Consider the following 9,105-nt stretch of genomic DNA (forward strand, 5'->3'; position numbering starts at 1 on the left):
AAAAATTCATCACACTGATTTATACTTTCAGTATGTTTATATAAAAAATTGAAGGTCATCCACTTTTTGGTTCTGTAACCTTGGACAACCTTTCTCTGTTCTTCTCTGTTCTTCTCTGTTCTTCAATTCCCTCTTTGGGAAAAGAATGCTTACCTCTTAGGGTTAACATGAAGGTTAGATTAACAAGTAGACTGTGTAAAATCACCTGGAATGATGCCTGGGGCATGTGTTCAGTATGGCTGGAGAAACAGTTGCTTTCACAAAAAACAACCAAACAAACATGACATTATAGGGAGATCCATAATCACCTAACATCCTTCAGGCCCACTCCGGTTTGTGGTTAGTGACTATCCACATCATCATGGCCTGAAATAGCTATGAAAAGTGTCAAATGAACAAGCATTCATAGCTGTGTTTGTAAAAGTTTCTGAGGAATATGGATTGATGTTTTAAATCTGAATCATTCACCCATTCATTCAGTCTTGACATCTTTGAGGGTCTACTGTGCAGTATGCAGGGTGCTAGGTGTTGGGGTTACCAAGATCAACAAGAACTAGTTGCTGCCACTGAAAACTCTAGAAAGTCCTATAGGAATCTCTCGCAGAGATTCAGATTAAAAAAAAAATGTAGTCTTACAAAATTTGTAAAAGAGCAACTAAGATCATCACAGAAATTTTTGACCACTGAATGATATACTTAACTGGTTTAGGTTTATTTAGGAAAGAGTCCATGTGCTGTGATGTCTTTTTGTTCAAGATTGTTTGATTATTTTGGTAAAAAACCCATAACACAAAATTTACCATCTAAATCATTTGTAAGTGTACGGTTCAGTAGTACTAATTATATTCACATTGTTTGGCAGCAGATAGGCAGAAATTTTCATCTTGCAAAACTGAAACTGTCTACCCATTGTAACAGCTTCCCCTGCCTCCTCCCCTCAGCCTGTCAGCTACCCTTCTGCTTTCTTTCTCTCTGAATTTGGTTACTTTAGATGCCGCATCTAAATGGATCAGTATTTTTTTTTTTTTTTAATTAAGAGTAATGCCAAGATTTTCTACTTCCCATCAATCTGTGTTCTTAATTACTCTATAGTTTTGAAGTGTTGGTTTACAAAATAGATAAATCTAAAGGTTCCTGTGCTGTGTTGGATTTTGGGGGAAATTAGATGATTGGCTAACATTTCAGCGTGAATGAAGAGGGACTGCCGTGTTCTCCCCTACCTATCCTGTTGTCGTCTCTTTCAGAAACCTGTTGCTGGGTAAATGCACCACAGGCTTGAACCAGTTTTGATGTGGTGAGGATTAAACCAGAAGAAAGAACCCAGTGGATCACTCCCCAGCTCTTTTGCCCTTAAAGCATCTCTTCCCTGCTTTTTTCTGATCTCACAACTGAGAACAATGGCGTTTCAACAGTTATAGCAGTAAAAACTTTTCTTTACCTGAAGCAGAAATAGTATACATAATTACCTTATCACATAACTTAAAACATGTAAAAACAGTATCTTCTTTGTATTTTTATAAATTTAAATTTATAAAATTAATTTATTTCACAATCAGTATAAATTGGAATTAATGTCAATGATTTTTAATGTGTACAATTTGGTTTATAACTCCTTTGGGGAACACATGATAAATTTAATTATACTTTTAGGAACATCATTTGTAGGTAAAAATGTTGAATAAAAATTTGAAAGCACCTTAAGAGTTGTAGTGAAAGAGCCGTTGTGACCACTTAGAGGTGATAGTCACATTTTAAGGGCGGCGGCGGAGTTTATTTATACAAAGGAAAGGGCAGTGCAGCTAACAGTAAGAAAGACCATCATGACTCCAGAGAACTGCGAACAACTTTTAGGTCGTTGGTGAATCTAGGTTTCTATTTTGAGAATCTGGCTGCACAGTACTGTACCGACCAAGACAAAAACAGGTTAATGGTGGAAATCTATTTGAAGGAAAATAACATGTTTCGTTTGTACAGTTGCAATGCATATTGGAAATCAAGGGGAGAGTTTTTGCAGGCAGTTGCATAAGTAGTCTTGAAACATGTTACAGATACTAGGCCAAAAATTGGTTCTCAACAATAATTGCTCATTAGGGAACTTTTAAAAATTACGAAAGCCCAGGCTAAGCTTCCTATCAACTAAATAAAAATTGTTATGGATAGGACATGGACGTGGTTTTATTTGTTTTTATTTTTTAATAAAAAAAAAAAAGAATTCCCAAGTGATTATAAGGTGCACTCAGCTTTGGGAGCCACTGGTGTGCAGTTAATGGTATGGGGTCATCTGTGTATAGGTTGTAGTCAGAATTACAGGAATGCATGAGATCATCCAGGGAGTGTATATTGTAGCTTCATGCCTTCTATTTGTTCTTCAGATCAGCCCTTGTCACTGTTCTGGTCCCAACAACACTGCCCGAGTGGACCAAAGCAGTGGGCTCTCCTGCCCTCTGGGTTTTGCAGTCTGCCAATGAGAGACACTGGGAAAAATCAGGAGATAGAAAGAAGGTGAATACATATTTATTTCCTGAGCTCCCCCCCCCTACTGGGTCAGTGAATCACTGAAGATTGACTATAATTCTCTGTCAAAGACCACAGCTCCCTCTGGGAGTCCCCCTAACCTCTCTTTCCCAGACTCCTTCAGACCTACGGGTGATTGAGGTCCTCTTGGGGTTGCGAGCCTCATAGTTCTCAACTACCCTCTGTTGATTTCCCTAACCCCTGCCTACCCCTTTGTAGATTGTACCTTATAAACGCTCCTCAGTAATTTAAAGCTGTGGGAGTTTGCCCCCCTGTTTCATGCTAAGTCCTTGGCTGACTAGGTAGCATTAAGACAAGTGTGGGCTGAAGATGGATTCACAGGGAACGATGCCCTTCACAGGATGAGCAGAGAGAGAGAAAGGGAGCCAAGAGTAATGAGGAGGATCAGGGAAGGTGTTGGCGATAGTATCAGAAGGACCAGAGAATTTAAGTATACAGTGAGGAAAATGTCCATCACCTTGCTCATGGGAGGCTGTTTCCTGATGAGTTTGGTGGTGCGCAGACAACAAAAACCAGATGACAGGAGAGCAGGACATGAATGCAGGTGGAGAAATGGAGACTAGTTACTTGGCAAATTTGATAACAGGAGGAAGAAAGAGTTTGGAATTTATTAAAGAGAAAACTTGTTTGTTGATATTGACAAACAGTTCTACTGGAACCTATGTTCTCTCTCCAGTGGTTAGGACAGAATATTAATGATATCATTAAGATACTCTACAGCGGTGTATGCAAGATTACAATGGTAATCTTAAGGGTCTGATTTTGTCAGCCACTTAAGAAAAAACACAGAAGAGTTAAGTCTTGGTTTAAAACTGAACAAAGACATACAAAGACAAAATACAGAAGAGGTACAAATTAAAACCCATGCTGCCCCAGCTGTTCCAGAATGATTCCTGGGTTAAGTCAGCAGAGACCTTCATATCTGACATCATTTACCACCCTTTCTCCTCTTTTCCCTAAAGACTTTTTGCTAAGTCAGACTTTGCAGTGATATTGCTTTATCTGGAAGGGTATTTTTAGAAACCACCCTAGAAACTTGTTTTTAAAGATGATAGTCATTAGGTCACACACAGTGTCTTCCTTAGGAGAGGAACTCTGAAAATTATTTTCTTTAGTATTTATAGGCGATCGCTTTCATTTCAAATCAGCTGGCTTGCTTCTTACACAGGGACTGTGCTTTTGAAAACTGCCAGTATTTTCCACTTTCCCTCCACTGCTGAAAATTATGGTTGACCTTGAAGCTCCCCGTTAGGAAGGACAATGACCTCACAGGCAAATTTTGTGGATTAACTTTGTTTCTGGCTTTTTACTTTAAAAAAAATTAATATCACTTACCTCATTTTCCTGATTTAAAAAAAACTTATTTTGCTTCTGGTACATAAAGTGAATTTATTTTTTCTATTTTTAGGAAAAGGCTGAAATTAAAGGTACAAACAAACCTAAAAATATAAAAGGGCATGACAACTGTAAAGTACTAGATGCTAGTGCTTGGTTTGTGTTTGGAATTGTGTGCTGTTTCCTCCCTACCTCTTTTCCCGGTGATGATTTTCTAAGCAGGAACAACATAGTTACACCTGAGGCTGTATTTGCATACACCACCAAGTAAAGTGGAGAACTGGCCATTTCCTTGATTTAATTTAATCAGTCAAAACGGTCAATCTGGACAATTCAGCTTGCTAATTTGTCTACATTTATGAAATTAACTGACCTATTGCCAAATCCCTCCCCTCTTCTTGGTTTGCTTTAGAGGACTTCAAAAGAAAGATTAAAGGAAATGAAGAAAAAGAGGGAGAGAAGGAAAGAAAGAAAACACACTAACTTTTCTATTCAGCTTACAGGTAGCATTTAAGGTCTTGGCAAAAAGGGAATGTAGAATTATCTGAAACTTTGATCCTTTTTTTTCCCCCTGCGGACAGTGTACAGATGCTACGTAACTGAACTTTCACCGTAATATGGTGCAGTGCAGAAGAGTGTTGTCTCTGGGAATAGAACTGAAGGGTCCTACTCCAGAGCCTGTATGTGTGGGGTGTGGGGGGAGGGGGTGGGGGTTGTCCCACTGATTCTTCACCATGATTTGGTTTTAGCAAAGAACATATATAAAATCCTGTAACATGGACGCCGTTCATCCTGTTTGAAGGGAGATAAAACTAATGTGAAGGTCGGCATGAGGGGCTGTCTGAGCTGGACTGGGCCCAGCAGGCTGGCAGGTCACGGAGTGTGGGCATCAGCTGCAGGCACATAGAGATTCTTCACTGTCAGGAAAGACACTGCCAGTGAAAGATTTTGAAATGGGGGGAAAAGGAGCACCTGGGTGGCTCAGTCGTTAGGTGTCTGCCTTCAGCTCAGGTCATGATCCTAGCATCCTGGGATCGAGCCCCACATTGGGCTCCCTGCTTGGCTGGGATCTGCTCCTCCCTCTGCAGCTCCCTCTGATTATGTTCCCTCTCTTGCTGTGCCTCTCTCTGTCAAATAAATAAAATCTTAAAAAAAAAAAAAAAAAGAAATGGGGGAAGGAAAAATAAAGACAGTTTCCCTTGTATTACAGGATAATCTTCCAGGTTATCTGTGTAGTCCTTTTGTGAATTGGTAGAACTACATAAATTGCAGATAACTGACTATAATAATTAAAGCGACCTCTGTCCGTAGAAATGTAAATGATTCTGTCTCTAGAAGGGACACTGATTCTGGGACACTCCCCACTGCCATGAAAAAAGCCAGTTTTCCATCCATTTGTAAATTCATTTGAGCATTTCTAATTTACCTGTGTGGTAGTGGAAAAAATTTTTCCCTCTATACTTCTGTGTTCTTGGCTAGGACCCCCTGTAATGGAAGATTCACAGGAGAAAAACAAAGTGGCTTCGTAGCATGTATACCTCCAGTATACATGGGAGATATTCAGGAAAGCAGGAAAGCCGAGTAACTCCCTGATGGCCCAAGTCATCACCTTGAATACCGCCTGCAGTTAAAGACAAAGGCAGGTCATGCTGTCCATAGCAGCCAACGCTACTGAAACCTCTTTGACTTCGATTGTAACCCCTCAGTGGACACAGTAATAATAATGGGAAACAGAATATCGAGGCAGAGATCTATAGGACCCTAAAAGACAAAGCCTAGGAGAAGTAATACAGCCACCGCCCAAATTGAGATTGAATAATATACTTATCGTCACACATCTTCAGGCTCTATGTTCACAGAGTAATTTGGGAACAAATCCATTATTTGCTGGGTACTAAAATACTTAGCAGATTGTTGTATTACACTATGGCTTTCCCCAGAAGTTTCTAAGATGGACTCCAAATCGCTGATGGAATTTTGCTGGAACTGGATCTGGGGCTGCAGGGATTCCTCTCCACAGTTCTGGAGCTGATTGTTCCAGGCTTGGGGGCACCAGGTCTGACTGGATACAATCCTAATGTGGATCTCTTTAGGCTCTAAACTCTAACCTCAAGAATAGGAAGTGAAGATACAAAGACGTGTGATGAAAGATAATTTGTATTTATGAGATTGTGAGGCTTTTCTTGTTAATAACCTCAATTGTTAACGGTGAAGGGTTAAGCTATAATGTGCTTCATTGATTTCCTCTGTCCCTTGTGATGTTTTACTAGAACTGGTAATTTGTTCATTATTCTAGTATTTGTAGAGAGATGTTTTGTATTTTAATGTATCATGATAATAGTACCAGTTTGGCTGATTGGTTTATAGGTTTAAGTACAAGAAAATAAAATACCCAGTTAAAAAAAAAAAACGACAAAGGCAGATCTTGGCAGGGAGTAGGGATGGTACACGGGTGTTAATGGGAGGTCACCCAGGAGAAGCAAAGGAAATAGGGGTAGGATGTATGCAGATCTAAGTCAGTGCCTTCTCCATTGATAAGAGTTTCTAGAGACTGAGCATGCTCCTCTTCCTGAAACAGAGAGGGAGACATCCTTATAGATATGCCTTATAACTGTAAATATTCCTTACAAAAATGTTCCTTACTTCTGCTCTGTTTTCTGAGATTTTCCTGTGTCTGTAGTCTCAAAAATAATCAGCCTAAAAAAAAAAATCAGTATGCCCAAGAGGTATATTTTGAGGTGGCAGATTCTGCTCCCTTTGACTGATATGTGTGTGCTTCATGTTTTGAATTCCACTTCTCACCAACTGTAGCATCTTCCTAGTCCGCTCATTAGTTACAGAGTTAAAATAATGTACTTGGTGTGTTCTTTCGATTTGTGTATATCGATCTCATGATCCTGCCTTTTTTAAAAAAAATATTGTTCAAAACCAATACATTTTCTTTTCAGTAATGTTCTTTGCACTTCTTAAATTTGTTTTAGGGGGACTTCATAGAATTACAACAGAGATTTATTTTAACCATCATTTTGTATGTGTCTATGTTCTTTAGTTAAGAGTAATTTATTATAAAGAATAAATGGGCCCAATTATATACATCTGTTATAACCTGATGCCTTAAAAATATAGCATTCAGTGACTCAATAGATGGTCTTTCCATCATTTGTATTTTATAAACCAGTGGCATTAAGGAAACTAAAAACTGAAGACAAGATGATTTGCGGCTCATGGTGCTGAGGAGAGCACTCCAAGAAGGAGAAATCTGGGCAGGGCAGTGTGGCTAGACGAAAGCAGGGCTTCCACGAAACAGCTAAGTTTTACTTTACAAGTGTCAGCATGCTAAGACGAGGCTTTCCTGGGTAATTGTTGGAAATTTCCTTGAGGAATGGCTGTCTTATTTTAATCAAATGATATGCAGTACATTTGAAACTGAGATCTATTTATGCCTGAGATTATAGGAACATAATGGTATAAGAATTCATGTAATGCCATCCTCATTCAACCAAACTAAAAAAGGGTCCAGAAACATGCATTATTTATTCTGTTATAAGTGCCTGATTAAGGAATTCCACAGACCCATCAACAAGTCAAACAAGGGTTTAACAACAATCCTATTGTTGGTCTCTCTGGCTTTTATTTGTTCTTACAATACTAACAGACAATTTCTGTGATGTTGGTCCAACCAAATTCAAGGTCTAAATGATAAGGCTTCGATTTTTGACAGCACTGTGGGGTCCACATAGTATGGTTATTGTTTTAGTTGAATTAGGTGTTTCAGTTAAAAGAGCAGGTGATTTTACATAAAAATCTGGATTTCCAGACTCTCTTTAAAAATTGTAAATTTTCCCAGTTCTGGTCCATGTGCTCCCAATGGTGATGCCATGTGCAGAGGCATCTTTCTGAGACTGGGCATGTTCTCTCCACCTCTCTGCTCCCTGGGCTGACATTGACCATATAACATTTTCAGTTATTGACTTGTGCTGTTGTTTTTCTTATAGTTAGGAGAAAAGTGAAATATTTCTTGTGGCCATGTCTCTGTCCAAAGGGAAGATATGAAAAATAGACTAAGACAGCTGTACACAGTGGATGGAAAGGATGCATGATGCAGTTTTATGAATGAGAAAAAGAAATCCCAATAGAATTGTTTTTGAGCCTAATAGAATGAATGATGCTACAGTGAGATGCTTCAGAACACATTGGCAATGATGAGTCTATCACTCTCTCCCTTCCTTGCTGTGGACCCTGCCTGGCCCTTGGGGCAACTGAGTTTGCAGTTCCCAGTAGAGGATGACACTCTGTGCTTGAGATTTCTTCTAGTACTTTACATTCATTTGCATTTTTTTAAAAACATATTTTATTTATTTATTTATTATTTATTTCTTTATTTATTTGAGAGAGTGGGGAGTGGGGGGGCAGACAGAGAATCTCAAGCAGAGCACAGAGCCCAAGGCGGGGCTTGATCTCAGGACCCTGAGATCACAACCTGAGCTGAAATCAAGGGTCCAAGGCTTAACCGACTTGAGCCACCCAGGTGCCCCAAGTTCATTTGCATTTTTAATGGATCATCAGTTTATCTTTAACAGCTTCAAGTTTGACTTAAAAAAAATTAAAATAGTTCAGTTTGCTTGGACTGCCAAAACAAAATGGCACAGACTGGGTGGTTTAAACACCAGAAACTTATTTTCTCACCATTCTGGATCCTGCAACTGCCACGTCAGGGTGCTTTAGCTTTGGTTCCTGGTGAGGTGTCTGTGTGCACCCAGAACCTCTGCTTACCGTGTGCTGGGTGCGGGGGGAGGCAGAAGGTGAGTCTCAGTGTCTCTTCTTCTAAAGACACTACTCCCATCCTGAGGGCCCCACCTGACCCATGTCACCCTAATCACCTCCCAAAGGGCCCATCTCCAGATACTGTCACAATGGGCCATTATGTGGTGGGGAGGGCTTTAGCCTGTGAACTTGAGGGGGACACAAACATTCCGTAACACATTGAAATTTATTGCATTCTGAATGTTTGAATAAAGGCTTATTTTGCCATTATCCAGAACTGATGACTATATTCTTATATTTTAGTGTGTTTACTTAAGTTAAACAAGCTTGAACTGCTTCTGTCTCTCCTGCCTTCCCCACAGATTTCAGCTTCAATACACAAATAATGCAGAATATATAAATACTAAACCACTTACCAAAATAAATGGTAAGTTGTCAGAAACTAGTATACTTCTTTTAAATAAAATTCAC

General features: G+C 39.4%; 1 long non-coding RNA gene across 1 annotated transcript; it reads right to left on the minus strand.

Moving 5' to 3' along the window:
* Positions 1 to 2,178: 2,178 nt before the first annotated feature.
* Positions 2,179 to 8,741, minus strand: LOC113920807. Its single transcript, XR_003519377.1, has 3 exons — positions 8,557 to 8,741; positions 5,297 to 5,491; positions 2,179 to 2,474 (listed from the first exon to the last, which is right to left on the minus strand). It is a non-coding gene; the product is annotated as an uncharacterized LOC113920807 (long non-coding RNA).
* Between the last annotated feature and the right edge of the window lie 364 nt (positions 8,742 to 9,105).

This window comes from Zalophus californianus, chromosome 3 (genome assembly GCF_009762305.2).
Source record: "Zalophus californianus isolate mZalCal1 chromosome 3, mZalCal1.pri.v2, whole genome shotgun sequence".
Classification (NCBI taxonomy): Eukaryota; Metazoa; Chordata; class Mammalia; order Carnivora; family Otariidae; genus Zalophus; species Zalophus californianus.